This window comes from Carassius carassius, chromosome 8 (genome assembly GCF_963082965.1).
Source record: "Carassius carassius chromosome 8, fCarCar2.1, whole genome shotgun sequence".
NCBI classification, from domain to species: Eukaryota; Metazoa; Chordata; class Actinopteri; order Cypriniformes; family Cyprinidae; genus Carassius; species Carassius carassius.
The window spans coordinates 9,123,347-9,147,328 of NC_081762.1; the positions used below are offsets into that span (position 1 = coordinate 9,123,347).

Sequence of the window (23,982 nt, forward strand, 5' to 3'; positions counted from 1 at the left end):
GTGAACATTTGTATTTTGCATTTTAATTGTTGCTGAGTAAATTTAAATTTGTTGTTTTGATTTATAAGAAGGATTAGTAACTATAGTTGTTACTGTTACTGTTTAAGTGACTTATATGGAAATACACTGTGCTCTTTAGACATGGTTTTCAAATAGCTTCTTTGTGCATATTATCACTAATTAGACATTTATTTGTTACAAGGCAATTTAATAATCATTTAATATAATTTTAAGACTTAATGCATGTGATTGAGCTAAGGAAGGTTAGGTTTGAGGTTGTAGTGAAGCTTTATGTTTGTTATCCTGATGCAAGTTAAACCACACACAATACATGTTAGTCTCCTTTCAGGTTTTTCACAATGGCAAAATAGTAGTATTTCAGTAGTAAACACATACCACACTGAAATTACATGTAGGCCTTAGTGATTTCCACAACAAAAACTATGTGTGTGATTACTTCAGTGATGTTATACGCATCATTTAAAATATATGCTTTACGCATTTCAAAAAAAATAAAAAATAATAATAATATATATATACATATACATACATATATACATATATATATAATATATTAATAAAACAAGGAGAGAGAAAAGAAATTATTTAAGAACAGCAAGCAGTTTACTCATCAATACTGTTGTTTGATTAAAAATACAATTGAGGGATGCACCGGTTGACCGGCCATAAATTTTAAAAAAAAATATTAAAAATAAATAATTTAAGGCCAGTTCTAGTTTCAACCCAATTCAAATACAAAACCTAAATGGTGATGTCTGTACTAGGGGTGCACCGAAATTTCGGTCGCCGAAAATTTCGGTCGCCGAAAATTTCGGTCACCGAAAATTGCATTATCGGTTTCGGGCCGAAATAAAAAATCCAGCCGAAAATGTCAACCGAAAATGAATGTCAACCGCGCCCCTCCCATCCGTGCGCTAGCGCTTGGTTTTCACTCACGGTCAAGCTGTTATCACTCGTCACCCACCTCTCCCCTCCGTGCTCAAGCAGGTTTCACTCACGTTCGAGCTGTTTGCACGCATCTGCAAAGATTAAGCATGTCAGCGGAATGGAAGTATTTTAAAGGACAACAAACTTGCAATATGTAACGTTTGTTCTGCAAAAGTCTCAAGAGGGGGTACGGTGCCAAAAAACTTTTCGACACCAGGTTTGATTCAAAGCTGAGCAACTTTTTTTTCTTAAAGAGAAACCTGACACGTTTCCTTAAACAGCAGTCACATTTTCAGTTTATATAGTTACATTAAAATTTGCATAGCACTGCACAACTGTGTTTCCTAATGCTACATAGGCTTAAATGTTGTTTACAGTTTGAGTTTGGATTAAGTTCTATTGCTGTTTTTGCACTGTTGTTTTGCATTGTTTTGCACAGAAATTTAAAATGCAAGTAAATAATTTTTTACATGCAGCAACAGAATAGAGGCCCACTGCCATTTTGTGATTTTTGTGTGCAGTTTTTCAGATAATTTTGGATTGTTTTTTCCCCCACAAATGTTAAACTATTTTATTCAATGGAAGAAAACTTGAAGAATAATATTATTTATTTATTGTTAAAAAATATTTTAGGTTTTGTTATGTAACTGTAAGTGTTAATAAAAGTTTGATGATTATTCTATTGGTTTGTGATTTTTCATTTCAGATCCATTAAAAATTAAGCAATATGTTTTTAAAAAACCATTTTCGGCTTCAGTTTCGGTTTTCGGCCAAGTGCATCCTAAATTTTCGGTTTCGGTTTCGGCCCAGAATTTTCATTTCGGTGCATCACTAGTCTGTACCATCTATGTTTGTATTAAATGTAGTCTACTTACTGTGCAGATACTGCCATTAATTTCAGATGGTTAGGGTTATTGTTTTCAATAGCCAAAAGCCAGTTTGGCCTATTAAATACCAAATAAACATCTTGCTTATGCACACTTTCCTTCCTTCTTTCTTGTTTGTTGCTTAAAAAAAATCAGAAATCGGTATCGGAATCGGCCAGTTTGCTTGTAAAAAATCGTTATCGGAATCGGCCATGAAAAATCATGATCGTGCTTCCCTAATAAAATTAAAACTATATGCTGCATTTACAGATCATCATTAAAATGGCATCATTCACAGATCATCATTAAAATAAGGTGTTAGTGCCCTTCAGTGATCGTGTATATAAATTCACCTGACAAGGCAACTTGGCAAAAAATAATAATATTTTTGACAGCCCTACTCCCTACTGAAATATTATCTATCAAATCTGTTGTCTTCATTTTGATGCCTAATGAGCCTTGTATTGAATGATATCACTATTTTAAAACTGTGCCTAATGCACTATCTGCACTGTTGCTTTTATCGCCTTGCTCTTCTTTATCCACTAATAAATGCAAAATGTATGCACACTTTATAGATAACTATGACTGCATCATTAATAAATTAGCTGTACCCATTTATGGGTTCTGCAGCTAGATTAGAGATGCCACTGAATCTGGAACAGTGCCATCAATGAGAGTTATAGCTTTGTTATGTTTGGCTGTAACATTAAATTTACTGATGGCCTGCCAGTAGCCTACCATCTCAGTTCGGTGACCTGAAGCGATAACTTTCCCGGCATCAGCGGAGTGGGTCGTCTCGCTCACTGGTGTATGAAACTGGCAGCTGCTCAGTTAGAATTTCTACAAATTGAAATTTGATTCAAAGTACAAATTCAACATTGCAGTGAGTGTTAGCTCTGTGAATTTCAAAGAAGACAAAATGGTTAGATTCATCACAAATATTGTTGAAGCAAAAAGGTTTTCTTGATACAAGCACACATTTCCCTAATTGCAAAGCATTCACTAAATGGACATAAAATTCAAGACGACAAGATTTGGCACAATCAGTATGCTCCCCAGTGTCTTCATACAAAAGTGAATCTACCTCGGACTCCAGTGATTGATGTGCTCTCCACTTTAAGCCTTGATTGACTGATGCATTAAAGAAAGTAATGCATGTTAAGATAAAGCCGACGTGGGTCACTCAAAATTCCAGCTGTGGTCTCAGAGTTTCTTGCAACTTCACTTTCACTGTTGATGTAAAATACATGACCTTGAATTCAACTTTGATAGCATCTCTCTTTTTTCATTCTGCAAACACATCCTTGGTTCTGAAGTCTCCTATCTTGTCTTAACACTGTCTCTAAAAATGCATCTCCAAGAATACTGACCATATGCAGTTACTAAAAACAACACTGTCCACACTTGGCTTTTGTATCAGTTCCTGACCAGATATCATTCCCAGACAATGAGATAACATTGAGGCACTGAAGAAAAAAAAAGTACGCAGAGGACAAATTCTGGCCACGTCGAGTATGACAGCGCAGTTACCCTGTTTGCCAGTGCACTTGGGTAATGGACTGGGCAGAAACATCTGGCTGTGAAACTCTACTCCGAGAGCATTGTTACGACTAGGGGCATTGTTAGTGTGAAGAAGACAATAGTAATAAAATGGGGGATGATAAATAATAAACAGAAAAGCATTGACAACACACCTGAAGGCTTATTTCATTACACAAGGACCCTGCACTATATTAGAGCTAATGAGAAAAAATCCCAGGGTGAGTGTTACAGTTGAATGATTCATAGTCACTCTTCTCATCCTTTGAAACTGATGTCATTGGATTTATCTATCAAATGGGCTTCTTCATCATCAGTACAATCACTTTAAGTGCGGCTCTGACGAGTAAACTGTGTGGCTTCTGAATGCTAGCCTAACATATGTTCCAACCACTGATCTATATATATGACTGGATCGCTCATCGCGTTTTAAACTGCCAACAGACAGTGAAGCCACCGGAAGTGTTCGATCCGCCATCTTACTAATTCCTACCAGCAGAGAGCACCATTGGGTTACAATTCAAACCGCTGTCCTAAAATAACTCTATTTGAAGCAAATCAGTCAAATGGGATTCGTTTTTATGTTATGTGTATGTAAATTCATCTTTACTTCAGATGTTATCTGCAGTGTTTATGGTCTTTTGGGGCAGTATAAGCGATATATTCACATCATTTAGGTGGGTGTGTCTGCTGCGCACTAACGACACAGGTAACTGATCCAACACAAAACATTTCTTTATGAACATAATTTTTCAAGAATTGTTAAACATGAACGTATTAGTATCGGAAATGGATTTGAATATATTACAATGGATAATACAATTATGTTGTTAATATTGCTCTATAAATGGAAAGCTTAACTTAATATCTGAGAAATAAAGCTTTATGTCTTTAAATCCGTACTGTATATAGTCAGTTATTTCTCTGAATAAATTCAGATTTCAGAATGAGCAGTTTGTAGTTTGTTATGTTGAGGTACTGTCTGTCTGATGTTTATCGTGTTCATGATGCTCACTACTGTAGGCTTTTTAATAAGTAGGGGAAATTCGCAACCTTTAAAAAAAATAACCGTTTACATGCCTAGGGTGTTTGCATTGTAATAATGTACAGAAATACTTCAGATTTATAAACGCTGACTTGTTAGGTGATGTTTTATAATTAAAATCATACAATTTCCTATTAATTCAATAGAACGTTTACGCACACTAGGGATTACCAATATGGCAGCGCGGCGGCTTCACTTTCATGACGTCATGAGCAATCCAGTTCTATATTATAGATCAGTGGTTCCAACCCATAACAGATTTAGGGAACTAGCTGGTAAGAAAAAAAAACAAAAAAAGAGGCCTCCCAATTGTTTAATACATTATTTATCCAGCAATGTGATTAAATAAGGAGCAAATGGAGACTTTTGTGAAAGTCTTATAAGAAAAAACCTCTTCAAGTGCTTCACAAAGATGCCACACAGTGCTCTCAGATTTACCCAGAAACCGAAGTATTGAAATCATTGCTATTTAAAAGCTTAATTCTTCCGAGACCAAATTATCTGATCTATAACATCTACAGGTACATGGTATAGACACCACAGCCATATCACTCTGCAGCCCAAGACTTGTTGCCCACTGAAGCTAAGCAGGGTTGAGCCTGGTCAGTACCTGAATGTGAGACCTCCTGGGAAAAACTAGTTTGCTGTTGGTAGAGGTGTTAGTGAGGCCAGCAGGGGGTGCTCACCCTGTGGTCTGTGCAGGTCCTAACTAGAGGTCGACCGATGTATCGGTTTTGCAGATTAATCGGCACCGATAGTTATAACCGATAGTTAATCAGTTATCAGCAAAAATCTATGCCGATAGTTTTCCGGGTTGCATCCATTGCTGGAGCGCCTGAGAAGGCTCTGTTTTCATTATACAGTGCAAGAGCGGCTTCTAGTGGTTGAAATCACTGACAGCACGTGCTATTTGTTTAGACACGTGATTCTGCACACTGAACAGAGCGAGAAACTTCTGACCCAGATTTAAATGCAGCTGGAAGAAAATCCTGCCGCGCCTCAGAGTGACATTCACATAGTTCTCCATTAAATTACATTATATTCACCCCGAATCATTGTTAATGTACACAATGAATTGTATATTGAACATTTACATCAAAACGTTTGTCTCTGTGTGGCTCTAATAAAGTCTGTATGCTTCATTTATTAAGCTATAATATAGATAGCTCTTTCCGTTTGCTAATTTTTTTTTTAAATTCAAACTTATCTATGCCTCATTGTTCATTCCTGAAGTAAACTTGTGTTCGTTTGGTGAATAAATAAACTGTTTTATAGCGCTGCTCGAGTTGAACGCTACACGTCCGGAGTGTGTGCTCTTTTATTTTGATTAGATAATCATTAAGTGTTCAAGAATAGAAGCAGTTTGTCACGGTGTCTGGTCTGTGTTTCCCTGGGTCTCCACTAGTGGTCTCACTTCCCCATAGGCACCTCACCGCTGGCACTACAATTCCCACAAGGCCTTGTCCCTTCATCACAGTAATTGCACTCCTGTTAATTGCACTCAGGTGTCTTCACTTCATAGTCATTACCCTGCCTATTTAAACCAGTCTGTTTCTGTTTGTTTCATGGAGTCCTTACTTTCTGTCACCTAGTTTCCTTGCGTTCCCTTGTGGTTCTAATTTCTTGTTTCCTGTTTTTTTTTGTTTTTGGACTGATGTTTCTGGTTATGACCTTTTGCCTGTTTTTGGATTTTGATTTTGGATTACCCAATAAAACTCACACTGCTTTTGGATCTCTCATCTCCTGTGTTCCCGATCGTTACACAGTTAAAGTGTGAAATCGCGGAATCCATTCATAAAAATGGAATTCACAGTTTAAAGCAGAATGTCACAGAATTTGTCAAATTTTTAATGAATTAATCAAAAGTAGGTCATTACACTTAAATCAAATCACGATATGGACTATCCGTAACTATTAAGCTGTGAAAGTTGATTTAAATATAAATCCTGCTTTTTCTGCATGTATCTGTAAATGAATGGCGAAGACACTGAGTTTCATCTACTAACGTTACACATACTGAAGCACACATGACACTCGCGGTGATTTCAGGGTCTGTCGTCTTACTAAATGAAAACGTTTTTAATTAATTAGACTTGCTCTTTGATTAATAAAACTTTAATTTAACTAATAAAATTAAAACAAAAAAACAGAATACAGAAAAATTAAAAAAGAAATAACGGAATTTGGAAAATAATAAAACAGATTTCATAGGGCCCTATTAAATAAAGCACTATTTTAGTTTTTGTTCAGTATCCATTTTAAAAACTATCGGTTAATTAATTGGTTACAACCAGTGTGGTCCAACCTAGCTATAAGTATCAACTAAATCCACTATCGGTCGACCTCTAGTCCTAACGCCCCAGTATAGTGATGGGGACACTATACTATCAAAGAGCACCGTCTACTCTCACTAGACACTGCACTTATTCACAATCACAAAAGTATTATTATTATTTTTTTGCATCTTGTTTTAAAGCCTTCAACGTTTCATTTGTGTGCTGTTCTGACGAGCGCTTTTTCTGAGCACACCCAAAAAAGCTTTTCAAACAGTGCCTGATTACTGAACTAAGTTATGTTTGTGCTAATACTGTCAAAACATACAAGGTTTATGTATAGTCTTAGTTGGTTGTCTAAAATGAAAGTAAACAACTGAGAGAAACAGATGCGTGCTTGTATATTAGATGCGTGCAGGTCTTAAAGGGACAGTAGGCATATGCAGCTGACTGTAATTAACGGGATAGTTCAACCTAAAATTTAATTTTTGTCATTATTTATTCACTCACATGTTGTCCCAAACCTATATTAATTTCTTTCTTTTGCTGAACAAAAACATTATATATTTTTAAGGATCTGGGTAACCAAACAGTTGCTGGTCCACACTGACTTTGTAAGAAAAAAATATATACTAGAAGTCACATGTGTGGACCAGCGACTGTTTGGCTTTCCACCTTTTTTTCAAAATAGCATTTATGTTTAGCAGAAGAAAGAAACTCATTCAGATTTAAAACAACTTTTGAGTGAGTAAATAAAGGTATAAAAATAAAACACTAACCTATTTTAATTTTTGGGTGAATTATTCCTTTAATGTTAATAAAACACCAAACACTAAGAGAAAAATCACTTGCTACTTTTGACTGAAAAACTTAAAGTTATAACAAATATTATCGTCTGGTTGACTATGTATTATATAAACTTTTTCAGAAAATTCCTGTCATTTGCACATAAACTGATCACCACTTATAAGCTACTACAAAATATTGTAGAAACGTAATTTTCTGTAAAGTTACTTTGCAATGATTTGTATCGTAAACAGCGCTATATAAATAAACTTGAATTGAATTGGACTGAATTGTAGCATATACCTGAAAATAAAATACTGTTTATTTTATTTGTATATTATGTGTATGTGACGAGTGGGGCGGGGCCGAGAAACGTCGGAACAGTGGAGTGATTGGAAATGAGCGACACCTGCTCGACCCACCGGTCTCGAGTCCCACGGAAGAGATGGAAGGATATAAAACAGGAGCGAAGACAGTGAAGGACGAGAGAGGACCAGGACTGTGTTTTAGTTGTGTTTGGTTTTTGTTTGTGCGCATCAGTCGTCTGTGAGGGGCTGATGCGCTGTTTTATCTTTATTTTGTCATTAAAGTTTATATTTGATTGTCCGCCGGTTCCCGCATCCTTCTTCCCGATGATTATGAAGGTTTAATCGTTACAGTGGTGCCGAAGCCCGGGAGAAGGAGGGACGCGCTGCTGAAGATCCCTCGCCGCTGTGGTGAATCCGCGGTGCCATCGAGCCGCTGTGGTGAATCCGCGGTGCCATCGAGCTGGCGAGGAAGTGTGCCGCCATGGACGCTCGAGGCGGTGGGCTGGAGTGAGTTGCTGGGGACGGGCGATCTCGCTGCCGGCTGCCTGTGATGTGGAGGGGCGGCTGCCGTTCGCCAGCGGGCCGGAGCCTGCTGCCATCCGCCTGAACGGGGAGGAGCAGGGAACGGGGGACTCCTGCCGGCTGCCCAAAACCTGAGGAGTGTCGTACCATCCTCCGAGGGCCGTCCAGTGCCAGTGGAGTGATTGGAAATGAGCGACACCTGCTCGACCCACCGGTCTCGAGTCCCATGGAGGAGATGGAAGGATATAAACAGGAGCGACGACAGTGAAGGATGAGAGAGGACCAGGCCTGGGTTTTAGTTTGTGTTTGCTTTTTATTTGTTTATTTCTGTTTTGTGTTTATTTTGATCATTAAAATATAATTTGATTGTCCGCCGGTTCCCGCCTCCTTCTTCCCGATGATTATGAAGGTTTAATTCGTTACAGTGTATTTGTAATGTGTATCTTTGTTCTCATTTTTTAATAACAAAGATAAAATAATAACAAAGATTTTTATCTTCGCCCACTTTGGCCTAAATACAGGTGCATCTCAATAAATTAGAATGTCATGGAAAAGTTCATTTATTTTTAGTAATTCAACTCAAATTGTGAAACTCGTGTATTAAATAAATTCAGCGCACATTACAGTGCTTGTGCGCTCTTGAGAAAGTGATGCAAAACACTGCCCGTGTGCTCGCTCATGTCACAGCCAAAGAGTGAATGTGAGCAAGAGCCATTTCACTCCTGCCCAGAATGTGGTATTTCTGTGTCTGGAGCTGAATACCAGTACAACGTGCACACACCTGTCGCAAGAGTGAGTTCTCTTCCTTGTGAATTGTCTTTCGCATTTCAGGGAAGGAGCTAGAGTGAGTCTGTGCCGTCTGAGAATGAGGGTGTAACAAAGTTCGTAGTACGGGAAGGTGGTGGAAACCGGCGAACATTTAAACAAAACTTTAATAATCAAATAAACACAAAATAGCGCGACAGCCCCTCGCGAACGACTGTCAAACGTAAACAGAACCAAAACACAAAATAAAATCCAGGCCTGGTCCTCTCTCGTTTTTCACTGTCGTTACCCCTCCTTTTATCCTTTCAGAACTCCTCCGTTGGACTCAAGACCATTCGTAGTGACGGGAAGAAGGAGGCAGGAACCAGTGAACATTTAAATAAAACTTAAATAATAAAATAAGCACATAAGAGCTCGACAGCCCCACACGGATGACTGCCACGCACAAACATAAGCAAAACACAAAATAAAATACCGGCCTGGTCGTCTCTTGACTTTCACTGTCGTTACTCCTTCTTTTATCCTTCCGGAGCTCCTCCGTGGAACTCAAGACCCGAGAGTGGTGAAGGGGTCGCTCATTACCAACTACTCTTCTAGTCTCGCTTCATTCCCATGGCTCTCGGACCCACCCCACTCATCACAGAGGGTGTTCTTGAAGTGGGTTTATCTCTTCATTTCAGTCCATTACACAATCTCTCCCACTCAGTCACAGAGATGCGCTCGTACACATCAGCGATGCATCGTTGTTTTTAGGCTCATGGAACCTCTCTGCGGCCATCATGTTGCGGAAAGTGGAAATGACAGACACGTCCTAAACAGGATGAGGAACCATCCAGGAGATCAAAATATTGAACGTGTGGATGAGCACACTCTACTGAGCCCACATAAATTATTTGGAGCCCCTCACAGTTTGGACAGCTCTGAAACATGTTTTGCCCTGCCTGCAAATTCATCACATGCTGGTGCGTGACCACGCCACAGCCATATGAAACACCAGGTGGATGTACCCCTCCAAGCTCCATGCACTAGCACACAGGCTGTCATTATGGGCGACCCATGTCTCGGGCATTCTAAACAAGGTGGGCAGTCCGTTACTCATGTCACAGGTAGTACCAGTTGTGCTGGTTAGACCCTGCTCTGGAGTAGGAGCTAATTTGTTTATCTAAAAAAAGTCAGTCCATTACTAAAATCACACCTAGTTCCGGCAGTGCAAAAATGCCAAAAAGTGAGTAGTTCCACAATTAGTTCTGGCAATAAGAAAAGGTTCCCGCAGTGCGAAAGGTCCTTATTACTGTTATTACACTTGTATACAAAAATTCATATTATGCTTGTTATAGACTGTGCATGACATCGACGGCGACCATCACAGCCCTACAGCAATACACAATAAAGCGCTATATAAATGCATCATTCATTTGTTCATTCACATTTCACATTTATAGATATCTATATATATATATATATATATATATATATATATATATATTAGGGGTGTAACGATTCGCGTATTCGTATTGAACCGTTCGGTACGAGGCTTTCGGTTCGGTACGCGGTACGCATTATGGACCGAACGGTTCGTTGGACTAATTAATTATATTTGGAAAATAAAAAAAATTGTGAAATATAATGATATGCGTTCAACAAGGTAGCCCAATAACCCAAACGACGTAACAGGCAACGCCCCTGACACCCCCGAAGAAGAAAAAAACACCAACTTATATGTTTATGTTAGGCTACTCAGTCAGGCGCTCGCTCACTCAGTAATACACGCTGAAGGCTCGTTGCAAAATGGCCAATGCGTTTAACAGACCAGAAATAGAAGATCCTCCAATAACCAACAGGTCTGGTTTTTGGGTGCACTTTGGATTCCCTGTAAGCTATAATGGTGATGGCAAGAGAGTGGTGGATAAAAAAAAACAAAGATATGTCGCATCTAGGGTACACCAGCGGGAATAAAAAAAAAAAAAAAAAAACACCAGCGGGATTACTTGAAACATGTCAACTCATTTATGCCGACATCACCTTAGTGTGTCAGTATCTGGGAAAAGACGGAAAAAAGGAGAAACATACACGCAACAAAACTATCCCCGCAGCATTTAGACAGACATTTCCAACGGATTCAAACAGGGCAAAAGACATCACCACGGCGATTGGTAGGCTACATTTACGTTATAGCCGCGGATATGAGACCTTACTATTTACCATTCATTCTATCCTCACCATTATAGCTTACAGGGAATCCAAAGTGCACCCAAACACCAGACCTGTTGGTTATTGGAGGATCTTCTATTTCTGGTCTGTTAAACGCATTAGCCATTTTGCAACGAGCCTTCAGCGCGTACTAAGTGAGCGAGCGCCTTACTCTGTAGTGGAAAACGTAGGTTTTAAGAACATGCTTAATGTAATTGAGCCCCGTTACAATATTCCTTCACGAGCCCATTTCAGACAGACCGTAATTCCTGCTTTGTTCCAAAAAACATAAGCCCTATAGAGAACCAATTGAGTAAACACACTCAATATAAAGATTTACAGAGTTCCATATAAAAAGTTACATCTTTGTATTTGTTCATAACTAATATAACATTTTCATTTTTTTATAAGGAGCCGTTTTTGTTTTATACAGTATGCTGCTAAGAAAACACCATAGAAGATGGGTAAAGAATAGCTCCATCATTGTTCAATGTAAAAAAAAAAAAAAACATACTTTGTTAGTTTTAATAAATAAAACATTTTTTAAAAATCAAGGAAATTTATCTGCCAATTTTTTCTTTTTGCTGTATCCAAAACGTACCGAACCGTACCGAACGCAGCGGCTTCTCTCTTTCCCGACAGAACGGTGTTTTCGTGTTTTATGTCTTGTGAGTCGCAATGTTTTTGTACGTCGTCATCGCGTCTACCTGTCTGTAAGCGCGCATACAGTCGCGAGTTTCTGCTCGATGTCGGCAGAACCGCATTTTTACAGTTAAACTCCGCGCAAGCGGAACAGCTACGGGATCTCGGTCTGCTACGGAGGCCTTCACCTTCACCGACCCCCACTACTGCATCTCGCCCACAGCGGAGGCACCACAAGCGGTGTGAAGAAGAAGCAGAAGAGGGGGAAGCGCAGAGGTATCCGGGCTAGGCTAACGGCTAACCCACACAAGCCATCTATCCCCACCATCGTACTGGCTAACGTACGCTCGTTGGACAATAAACTGTACTACATTAGATTACTATGCTCAACTCAGAGGACTGTATGGAAAATGGTAAATGGACTGCATTTATATAGCGCTTTCAACAGACCACATGGCCATCCAAAGCACTTTACAAGTTGCCTCACATTCACCCATTCACACACTCAATCATACACTGACTGTGGTGTCAGCCATTCAAGGCGCCATCCAGCTTGTCGGGAGCAGCTGGGGTTAGGTGTCTTGCTCAAGGACACCTCGACACTTGGTCAGTTTGAGCCGGGGATTGAACCACCAACCTTCCGCTTTGTAGACAACCTACATGAACCACTGAGCCACTGCCACCCCAAAGTAACTGTAAGAGACTGTTGTGTTTTTGTGTTCACGGAAACATGGCTCAGCGATAGCGTTCCAGACGGCGCTACTCAGCTCGACCAGCTGACGTGTTATCGAGCGGACAGAGCTCTTGTCGGGGGAGGAAAAACCCGCGGCGGCGGGCTTTGTGTTTACATCAATGATGCGTGGTGCCGCGACACTGTTGTGATCAGCAAACACTGCTCACCCCTGGTGGAGTTTATGATTATTAAGTGCCGGCCGTTCTATCTGCCGAGGGAATATACTGCTATACTGCTCATTTCGGTGTACATTCCCCCGTTCAACATTATCAACAACAGGAACGACGCACTAAATGAACTGTACCAGCACATCAGTGAGCAGCAGACAGCACACCCCGATGCTTTTCTCATCATAGCTGGGGATTTCAACCATGCGGACTTAAAGAGTGTGTTTCCAAAAATACACCAACACATTAACTTTCCAACACGAGGTAATAACATTTTGGACTTTGTTTACACCACACAGAGAGAAGCTTACAAAACCCTCCCCCTCCCCCACCTCGGAGCCTCAGACCACATCACTGTCATGCTAATGCCTGCATACAGACCACTCATTAAAGTCGCCAAACCAGTTCACAAACAGATTAATGTGTGGCCAGAAGGATCATCAGAGGTTCTTCAAGACTGCTTCAACACAACTGACTGGGGCATGTTTAAGCAGGCTGCCACATTCAATAACACCACTAACCTCCAGGAGTACTCGGAGACTGTCACTGCCTACATCAACAAGTGTATTGATGATGTAACGGTCACAAAAACCATCACTGTCTGGGCCAACCAGAAGCCGTGGATGACAGGGGAGGTCTACAGACTTCTGAAGACACGGAACGCTGCCTTCAGAGCTGGAGATAAGGTGTGCCTGAGAACAGCCAGGGCCAACTTGTCCCGCGGCTTCAGAGAGGCTAAGAGACAACACTCCAGGAGGATAGCTCATCAATTCAGCGACAGCAGAGACACTAGGAACCTGTGGCAGGGGATACAGACCATAACGGACTACAACCCCCACCACGGACCTGTGACAACAACATCTCTCTGCTAAATGAGCTGAACACCTTCTTCGCTCGCTTTGAGCAACAAAACAGCACCACTGCACAGAAGACTCCACCTCCTCCGGGCGACCAGGTGATGACGCTGACCCCAGACATTTCCAACGGATTCAAACAGGGCAAAAGACATCACCACGGCGATTGGTAGGCTACATTTACGTTATAGCCGCGGATATGAGACCTTACTATTTACCATTCATTCTATCATCACCATTATAGCTTACAGGGAATCCAAAGTGCACCCAAACACCAGACCTGTTGGTTATTGGAGGATCTTCTATTTCTGGTCTGTTAAACGCATTAGCCATTTTGCAACGAGCCTTCAGCGCGTACTAAGTGAGCGAGCGCCTTACTCTGTAGTGGAAAACGTAGGTTTTAAGAACATGCTTAATGTAATTGAGCCCCGTTACAATATTCCTTCACGAGCCCATTTCAGACAGACCGTAATTCCTGCTTTGTTCCAAAAAACATAAGCCCTATAGAGAACCAATTGAGTAAAAACACACTCAATATAAAGATTTACAGAGTTCCATATAAAAAGTTACATCTTTGTATTTGTTCATAACTAATATAACATTTTCATTTTTTTATAAGGAGCCGTTTTTGTTTTATACAGTATGCTGCTAAGAAAACACCATAGAAGATGGGTAAAGAATAGCTCCATCATTGTTCAATGTAAAAAAAAAAAAAAACATACTTTGTTAGTTTTAATAAATAAAACATTTTTTAAAAATCAAGGAAATTTATCTGCCAATTTTTTCTTTTTGCTGTATCCAAAACGTACCGAACCGTACCGAACGCAGCGGCTTCTCTCTTTCCCGCGTGAGGAGATCCTTCAGCTGGATCAATGCACGCAAAGCTCCGGGTCCTGACAACATCCCTGGGCGTGTACTGAGAGACTGTGCAGCAGAACTCACTGATGTCTTCACAGACATTTTCAACATCTCACTGAGTCAGGCTGTTGTTCCCACATGTTTTAAAACTACCACCATCATCCCATTTCAGAAGAAGCCATCTCCATCCTGCTTCAATGACAACCGTCCTGTTGCACTTACCCCCATCCTCATGAAGTGCTTTGAACGGCTAGCCATGCACCACATCAAGTCTGCCCTCACCCCCTCCCTGGACCCCTTCCAGTTTGCATATCGGTCCAACCGCTCGACCGATGATGACCATCTCCACTACCCTCCACTCAGCACTCACACATCTGGACAAAAAGGACTCATATGTCAGAATGCTGTTGATTGACTTCAGTTCAGCATTCAACACAATCATCGCTCAACAGCTCATTTACAAACTGATCCAACTGGGGCTCAACACTCAACGCTGTGCAACTGGCTGTTGGACTTTCTGACTGGAAGACCTCAGGCAGTATGGGTCGGCAGCATCCGGCACCATCACACTGAACACTGGGGCCCCCCAAGGATGTGTGCTGAGCCTCCTCCTCTTCACTCTGCTGACCCATGACTGCACACCTTCACACAACTCCAACCTTTTTATTAAGTTTGCAGATGACACGACTGTGGTGGGTCTCATTAACAACAAAGATGAGACAAACTACAGGAGCGAGGTGAGCCGCCTGGCCGGGTGGTGCAGTGACAACAATCTCTCTCTGAACGTGGAGAAGATGAAGGAGATTGTTGTAGACTTCAGGAGAGCACACACTCAGCACGTTCCTCTGACCATCAACGGCGCGACTGTGGAAAGAGTGAGCAGCACCAAGTTCCTGGGTGTGCACATCACAGAGGACCTCTCCTGGACTGAAAACACGGCAGCACTGGCCAAGAAATCAAATCAGCGTCTCTACTTCCTCCACAAACTGAGGAGAGCCAGAGCCCCGCCCCCCATCATGTACACCTTCTACAGAGGCACCATCGAGAGCATCCTGTCGAGCTGCATCACTGTGTGGTATGGCCCCTGCAACGCGTCCTGCCGAAAGACTCTGCAACACATAGTGAGAGCAGCTGAGAAGATCATTGGTGTCTCTCTCCCCTCCCTCCAGGACATTTATGGAACCCGTCTCACCCGCAAAGCCCTCTGCATCGCAGGTGATCCCACCCACCCATCACACAGCTTCTTCAGCCTGCTGCCATCAGGGAGGAGACTGCGGAGTCTCCAGGCCAGGACCAGCAGACTGAAGGACAGCTTCATCCACCAGGCTGTCAGGAAGCTGAACTCACTCCCGAACTTGCCCCCCCTCCCCTCTTCTGCCCCAGGCACCACTGAATTATGAACCCCCATACTATAATTTATGAATGTCAATGGAGTTGTTGCTTTTATTCTGCTTTTATTTTGGCAGAAACATGAAGTAAAATCTCAGTGCTTCTTTTTTTGATAATAGCATGCATATTTATAAATGATTCTCATTACAAATTTGGGGAAATGTTTGTGCTTCGTGCTTGTAATGATTTCTGTGTCTTTCTTTGATAGTTTTAAATCTTTCAAACTGCCAACATTAGTGCATGCCTCTATTTGATCTCGTTAGTCATTGTTACATACATATTATTCTGCCTTTTAACTTACTAATTACTAAATAAATTTTGGTTGCCAAATATTCTGAGTGTCCCTAGTTAAAAGTTAAAACTCTCACTATATTAATAATAGTATAATCACAAGTAAACATATGGTAACAGTGTTCACATGATTTTAGAGCAAGAAAAAAATCACTTACTAACCTTTTCTTTGTAAAGTTAAGTTATAATCAGCTTTTACAACTTCGACCATGACAAACCCTAAAATTACTGTTAAAACTATTTAAACAGCTTTACAACTGTAATGATGATACACACATTAAAGTTAATGTAAGTGTGGTTTTACAATATTCTTCACAGCTTTTACCTCCTTTAAAATTGGTGCCAATCACTTCCATTGTAAGTGCCTCAGTAAAAGTTAAGATTTTTTATTTTTTAAAAACTGATAAATAATTTTTGTGGTTATGAATATCATACTACAAACACTTTTGCTTAACTTGTACATGGAATATTCCTTTAAAAGAATCTGAGACTCCCATTAAGTCCCCTGAGCTGTGACAGAGCAACCTCAGAGCAATAAAAATTTCCTATGGAAGTCTTTCTTTGGATGTTCCTCAGCAAACAACACATTTTCCATAAATTGGTGAAACATCAGTAAACAGCCCTGTCCAAAACAAAGAAGCCTCTTGCCGTGAATCCATGTTAAATGAATGCCTCCTCCTTGAGGTGCAAAATGAAAAGAGCTGAAAAAACTCATCCATCTCATCAAACACAGAACCATATCCCACTAAGGAGACGAAAAAAAAAAAAACTTGCAAAGGTGAGGAGCTTAATTTGAATCATATCCCAAAACCCAGTGGGAGGGAGGAGAGAGTGGAGAACCAAAGAGTAAAAGTGACAGTGGCAGCAGCAAGCCATACTGCACTACATTGAAAATCACATCTGTGGAGGCCCCTGAGATTTAATTTTGGATGCTTGCAGGGAGCCGGATTCTGTCTCTCTCACTCAGGGGAAAGAGAAGGAGGGAATCCCTGCAAACCCCACCCTACCATCCGCCCGCCCCCACAAGACATCATGTTGGACTAATTTGAACCCAAGATGTCCTTGGCTAGCTTTAGTTTCAGAGGCTCAGGACTCCACAGCTCAGACTTTATCAAGCACAAGTGCACAGATAAAATGTCGGTTTACACTAGAACAAAAATGGATTTACAATCAATGGCTTGAGAAAGAAAAAAGAAAAAAAAATTCACGCTTGTCCAATAAGCAAGGGTAATTTACAGCTGATTTCAAGCCCTGATGTTAACAGAGTGCGAAATAGAAGTTCGCCCTTGTTCCCTTTTCACTAAGGCACTTATTTAGATAAGCAATCAAGCCCAGTGGTCAAAAGGCATAGACATCATTCCACCATATATCACCTGAGACGGGGAGAAATATACAACTTGAACAAATTGAGGACAAAACTCAGTGGTCATCAGCTTACTGGCATCGAACTAAAAATCTGATGAATAAATAAATATGGGGAGTCTCCGTTGGTACTGAGAAGAAAGTTATTTTAATTCACAGTGATCAGAGCGCATCTGGGTCTGGGGGAGATTCTTCAGTGGGTTGAGTAGGGCTGGACCGGTATGAGATTCTGACAATATGATAACCTTAGATTAAAAAATATCACGGTATCATGGTGTTGCAATTACAGTTATTGTTAAAAAACAATTATTATTATTTTATTTTTTTTTAAGAAACCTATAGAACATTTTGGAACAGGCTAAATAATAGAGTTCTGTGAGTAGTACATCTATAGTATTGTTGGTGTTTAATGTTAATGTTAATCAGTAATTTTACACATGATGAAATGTGCACTTAATTTAAGTTGCTGTGGCTCAGTGGTAGAACATTGTGTTAGCAGCGTAAAAGGAATTGGAATTGGAAAACACATACTGGAAAAAAAAATGTATAGCCTGAATACACTGTAAGTCGCTTTTGCTAAATGCATAAATGTAATTTGCTTGGAAAATACTTGTGAATACGGCTGTCATAAAAAAACATGCAGTAGCCCTGCCTAATAATAATTTGTGTATATTAAATGTATTGCTCTTACAGACCTGTGTGTTTTGTATCAGTAGTGCAGTGATCACACAGTATGATCGAAAGTCGAATCTATTGTTTTCTGAAAGTATCCTGAGAGTGTGAATGGCACTACAATCGTTTGGGGACAGGAGTTTATAAACAAAGGTAAAAATAAAAGGTGAAACCAGGTCTAGAAATGTCAGAGAGATAGTGGCTTCCATTATTTAAACGCTACACGTGCACAATGAGGACTTCCAAAAGAGTTTGGTACAACACACTGAATATAATATCACTTACCTACATTTAATCTCAATAGCTGCAAATGGACAATGTCTGCTCTCCCTGGTGCATCCATAATGCTGATATAAAATGAAAGAAAGACAAATCTCCTCAAATTTCGCAGTGGGCCAGCCCCAGGCATCAATATCTAGGTAAAAATATATCACAGACATAAATAAATGTCTCGTGCGCAAGCATATGCCTTTATGTGCTTCAAAGCAAGCAGCTTTGCTGCTTCAGCGTCTTCCCCGGTAGCATACATTGAGTTTTTTTTAAAAAGTAAAATGCCTGCTATTTCCAGATGCAGCCTCCCAGTGATCTCACTGCCGAGCAGTGAGAAGACAACATCAACAAATACGAACCGTCAAGGAGGAGAACAGGAAAAGCAGGATGCAGAGCTGCTGAAAATCATTAGCACTCTAATTCTCCGAGAAGCTACACTGTCAAGATTTTAAGTCTCACTTTGCATAGTGACATTGACAAATCCTACGGTACCATGGGAAAGTAATGGAGACTGCTACCATCCTCTTCATTTAGATTCAACTCCAGTTTTATATGCCTATGAGCTTCAGACAGCAGGAACAGAAGGCTGAACAGGTTTGAAGAGCCTTTAAAGGGGTCATATGACGTTGCTACAAAGAACATTATTTTGTGTATTTGGTTTAATGCCATGTGTTTATGTGGTTTAAGGTTCAAAAAACATTATTTTCAACATAATGTACATTACTGTTTCTCCTCTATGCCCCACCTTTCTGAAACGCGTATGATTTTTACAAAGTATATCGTTCAGTAAAGCGAGGTCTACGCTGATTGGCCAACTATCCAGTGCATCGTGATTGGCTGAGTGCCTCAAGTGTGTAACGGATATGTTACGCCCCTTAACATACTGTGATACCGTCTCCCTGCACAACCAGACAAAACCAATAAAATCCATTACAAATGAGGCATTGGTTGCATCCAGTGGGGACATTACTGATTATAATGACTTAAACTGTCCTTTTATGTGTTGCATATCACACTGCGTAAACATAAAACCATATCTGCATTTGTGATCGGAAAAACGACAAACAACAAGCACTACTCTACACTGATCAAAACTCGCGTTTGAATCATCAGTGGCAAATTCTTTAAATATGTAAACATATGTAAACAGACTGTGAGTCAGAAGCTCCAGACTGTATTTGTAAAGTTGGAATTGCCCCACTTTTTAGAAACAGCCTTTGCACACATTAGCATTGTAGGCTACTGGCTCAGGAGACAGTCATCATCCTCCGTAAAATGTGCTGCACACATCTGAATATTTGGGTTTAACTGTTCTGGAATAGTGTTGTAGATACAACTAAACCACTGATTTCTAGTCGTGTCCTCTTTTTGTAGGCCAAACAAAGTAGTTTCACTTTCGCAATGAAACACACAGCGTCTCCGACATGGTGGCGGTGGCAACAGCGAGAATAAAAGTTACGCCTTCTTTCTTTGTTAACATTTTGGCAGCGTTATGCAGATCTTCTCACATAGTGATGTAGATGTGAGGGCATGTTAGAATGAGCCGTTTTAGGAGGGCGTGGTTGACTCTTAACTTTTATAAAGAATATCTCTTTGGATTTGAGACTTCAGTCTTTTCAAATTTACAGATCTTCATTATGCACCAAGAGCTTGTAACACTCCAAAGAGAAAAGAAAAATTTAAATTGCATCATATAACCCCATTCAAGGATCTGGTTATAACATTCATTTGCCCATCTCATTTCACTAGTTATATAATAAATATAGAAATATTCAGTATCTCTGTGGATTTTAGAGACATTTTTGAACACCCGCTGAGACATGTTTTGGAATATAGAGAGGCTAATTGCTTCTATATCTCTTTTTTGACATTTAATTAAGTTTAAAGGGCAATGTAAGTCCTTCTGGGGGGTTTTCGGGTATGATTAAAATCGATTGTGTGACCGATATTAACATACTACAGACTAAAGGCAAATACAGGTGCATTCTGACGGGGCCTTGAAAAGAGAATCCACACCCTAATCCAGCACAACGCTCCAGTTCATCACACAATTAAATGCTGTTCTGCAAAATATAAGCATGTCAGACAAGCGGTTTAAAATCATCAAATTAAAATGATTATGAATTAAGATCAAAAAGATCTTGTAGTAGAATTTTCTAATATGTCAAAATGTGTTATCTGCATTTAGTTCAGGCTTCAAGATCTAGATATTGCCCCGCCACAAACAAATCAACAATAACTATGTGCCGTTAGATAATGTAGTCATTTTCATATGCTCTGAAGTCTTTTGAAAAAAATATCAGTCAGTCTCAGTCTTGAATGCAGGGTGATGTAACACAGCTCTGATGCATAGACATGACAGGGCTGGACGTAGGAGGTGGCTCCTCAGAACAGCTGGGGTCTGGCAAGCAACAAATCCCATAGGGAGGGGGCTTGAAAAAGAGAGGGGAAAACAGGACGCAATTTGGCTTCTCCCTAGCTTTCTCCCTGGGATGTGCCTTTTCAAGACCTCTAAGCCAGCTTCCTGTTGGGCAGTCGTCCCAAAATGCCCTCAAGCTGTGCTTCTTCATTTGAAACAAGTGAGAGGTTTTTTTTTAAGGGGTGTATGTTTGTGTTTATATGGTGGGTGGTTATGTTCTTGGAGTCAACAACTATAACCTGGGGATGACTTTGAAGCAGCAGCAATCTCTGAGACAGACCAAACGGTGCCCCCCTCCTCCAGTATCACCAGCACCTTCCTGCCACCTCCAAACCTGGCTTTCCCATGGGGAATCGTCTAAGGCTGTCAAACAACTCTTAATGTCTCAGGCAGGTCACCAGCAGAACTTTAACATTTAGGTAGGAGGTGGCCAAAGGCTTTGTGAAGTGCTGTCAAATGCACTGAGCACCCTATAAAACCTGGACAATGAGAGCTGGGTGAGAGAAACTAGTAGAACGGCAGCCACACCAAAAGCAATTGAACCAACGACATATGCCATTCACAGCAAAGCGTTCTGATATTTGCAGCAATGTTAAGACCGCTGAACAACAAAAGACAGCTTATTCTTCCTAATAAGCCAGAGACATGCAGATTCCTTGGATCTGGATTACCCAGTAACAAGTGGTACACAAAATGAGGCAACCTGAGCTACAAGAAAGAAGGAACCTCAGTTACTATAAACTCAGCATACTGGCTCTGATATTACAGAATTAATGACATGTATTTTGATTCTCGCAAATGAAATGCATTACATTTATTAAAACTGACACCTTTTTTAATATGCTACACTTCTATTCGTTTCAGCAATGACACAATTTCTGTTTTATGCGAGGGAAAAAAACTTGAAATGTAGGCATATTTTTGCACTTGCGGCTACACACAACACGATGAAAACTGATAAAAAAAATTTTGATCGCAACTCAAAAAAAAAAAAAGAAAAAAGAAGAAGCCACACACACAAGGAGAAATTAATGACTGAATTGAAACTGCAGTGTTTTCACAGCAACGTTAAAATATTTAACAAGAATATTTTATTTTTAAAATATTTTAAACAGTCTGTGTAGGAAATTCGTGCGACCACTTGTCAGAAATAACACCGGAATACGGAATGGCTTTACATACGTGCTTTCGCCGGTGGACTGCTGCTCTCCCTGAGGAAGCATACCCAGGCTCTACCCTTGGCAGTGAGGTAAAGTTGAGACCTTATTCGTGAGCCCGTAGGGTGAAAGTCAAGTCAGTACTATCTATCCTATATGTGTTTAGGATGTCTAGGTGATAGTCAGGTTAGCGGGAGAGAGAGAGACCTTGCGTTATGTGCACGCGCATCAATGACAGAGGGGTCAAACCCCTCGCTCACCGGCCGGTTGTCTCCTATCCATCAAAGTGGATATGCGCGCGAGACGCAGGAGCGTTCAGGCGCTGTCGCAAAAGCGTGTCTCGCGCTTGCCGCCTTTTGCCGATTTGAAGGGCAAAAATCCGTTGAGGACTTGACCGAACACCCCACAAGAAAGCAAAAAACCAGCATACTCACTGTTTTTCAGGATCCAGACACACTGTTATTCCTGCGGCACTTCGTCACTTGTATATCCATTCCACAGCTGCCCATTTCCACGACGCTTCCCTCCGGTATGTTTCTCTTAGGTAAAAAAAAAAAAAAACGTAAAAAGAAATTGTACGTACACACAGTCTCGACCTCTCTTTACTCAGCCTGCCTACATGTTGCTGACTAGCTCTCTCCCACCCTCCTTACCTCCCCTTCCTCTCTCTCTCACTCACTCAGTCTCTCTCTCCAGTTATTTTGTTAAAATTCAGTATATACGCGCCGTCACCTAGCAACCTCCCTCTCTCTCTTCATTACTCTCGCGACACGTGTTGAATGCTAAACTTGCCATTGTGGACGGTTGCAGTAATATTTTAAAAGCGCATGTACACGCGCCGGTGGCGTATCACTATGCAATCAAGATAGTTATTATAGCCCGCTTCCTCACACGCCTCCTCTCGTCCTTTTAACCCCAGCCGGGAACGTTCCCGCTGCCCCCCCCCCCCCCCCCCAATAGACCCCGGAGACGCACCAGAGAAATAAAACGATCGACCAAATTATTCTCTAACCTGGGATTATCCGTTATTGGCTATCATTGTGTTCCACGGAACACTAAAAAAAAAGTCATTTTACAAATCGTTAATTTTTATCAGTCCAGACGGGCTTTGCCTGGCGCAAGGAAAAAAGGTGAGCTATATTGAGAGTGTAGCAAACTCTTGGGGAATTTTGTCTGTTTCATCGTACTCCTCCCCCCGAGTCGGTCATTTTGTTGTCTTCTGCTGGACATCTGGGTGTTGAATGCTGCAGAGAAAGTGAGTGCTCAGCACTCTGCTGTCCTATCTGAAGGTAATCACTTTATGCTGTATATGTGGACGGACTGGGAGATGCAGAGCGCGTTCGCGAGGATGGGGATGTTGCGTGTGATTGAGCAGAAAGGTTTGAGTTTGTAAAATTGAATTTCAGTTGGCCACACTCCACAGGAAGTTAAATTGAATTGACAGGAAGAAAAAAATTATTGAATTGGAATTAAAAGTAGCTAAAAAAAAGAAGAAAAAAGGTTCATTTACTGTATAAATACGATAAATACACTAATATTATAATAGAATTACTAATTTAAAGTTGAAACAAAAATTTCAATACTGCAAAAATGTTTTTAATTTTTACAAAAATGCTAAATTTTACTACAAGAATGAAAATTGGCTTAGGGCATCTTTATCTGTCTGTGTATCCGTGTTATTTTAGTATCATTAAGATACTATTAAAAAAAATTTTATTTTTATATTTTATTTTTTCATTTTAAAGTTAAATTGTTTGTTGTGTGTTTTTTTGTAATAGTTTTTATACATTTTTATTTCAGTTATTTTTAGAACATTGTAATAAACTAAATGAAAGTGAGAAATGGTGCCTTGGCAACTGACTAAAAATAAAGCATCTTTTACATTTTACATCATTTCAGGTAATGTTTAAATCTGTCTATCTA

The 23,982-nt window shown here is 40.4% G+C and overlaps 1 protein-coding gene across 3 annotated transcripts in view; it reads right to left on the reverse strand.

The window, feature by feature from the left end:
* LOC132145177 (glutamate receptor ionotropic, NMDA 2D-like) overlaps positions 1-23,419 on the reverse strand; it is a 96,114-nt gene extending 72,695 nt beyond the window's left edge. Inside the window, exons 1-2 of one of the 3 annotated variants that reach the window (XM_059555974.1) lie at positions 23,072-23,419; positions 22,494-22,598 (exon numbers count right to left, since the gene is read on the reverse strand). The gene's annotated coding sequence lies outside the window, so the exon portion shown is untranslated. Of the gene's footprint in view, positions 1-22,493; positions 23,038-23,071 lie in introns of those variants that run through there. The other 2 variants (XM_059555975.1, XM_059555973.1) reach the window with 2 other exon arrangements.
* Between the last annotated feature and the right edge of the window lie 563 nt (positions 23,420-23,982).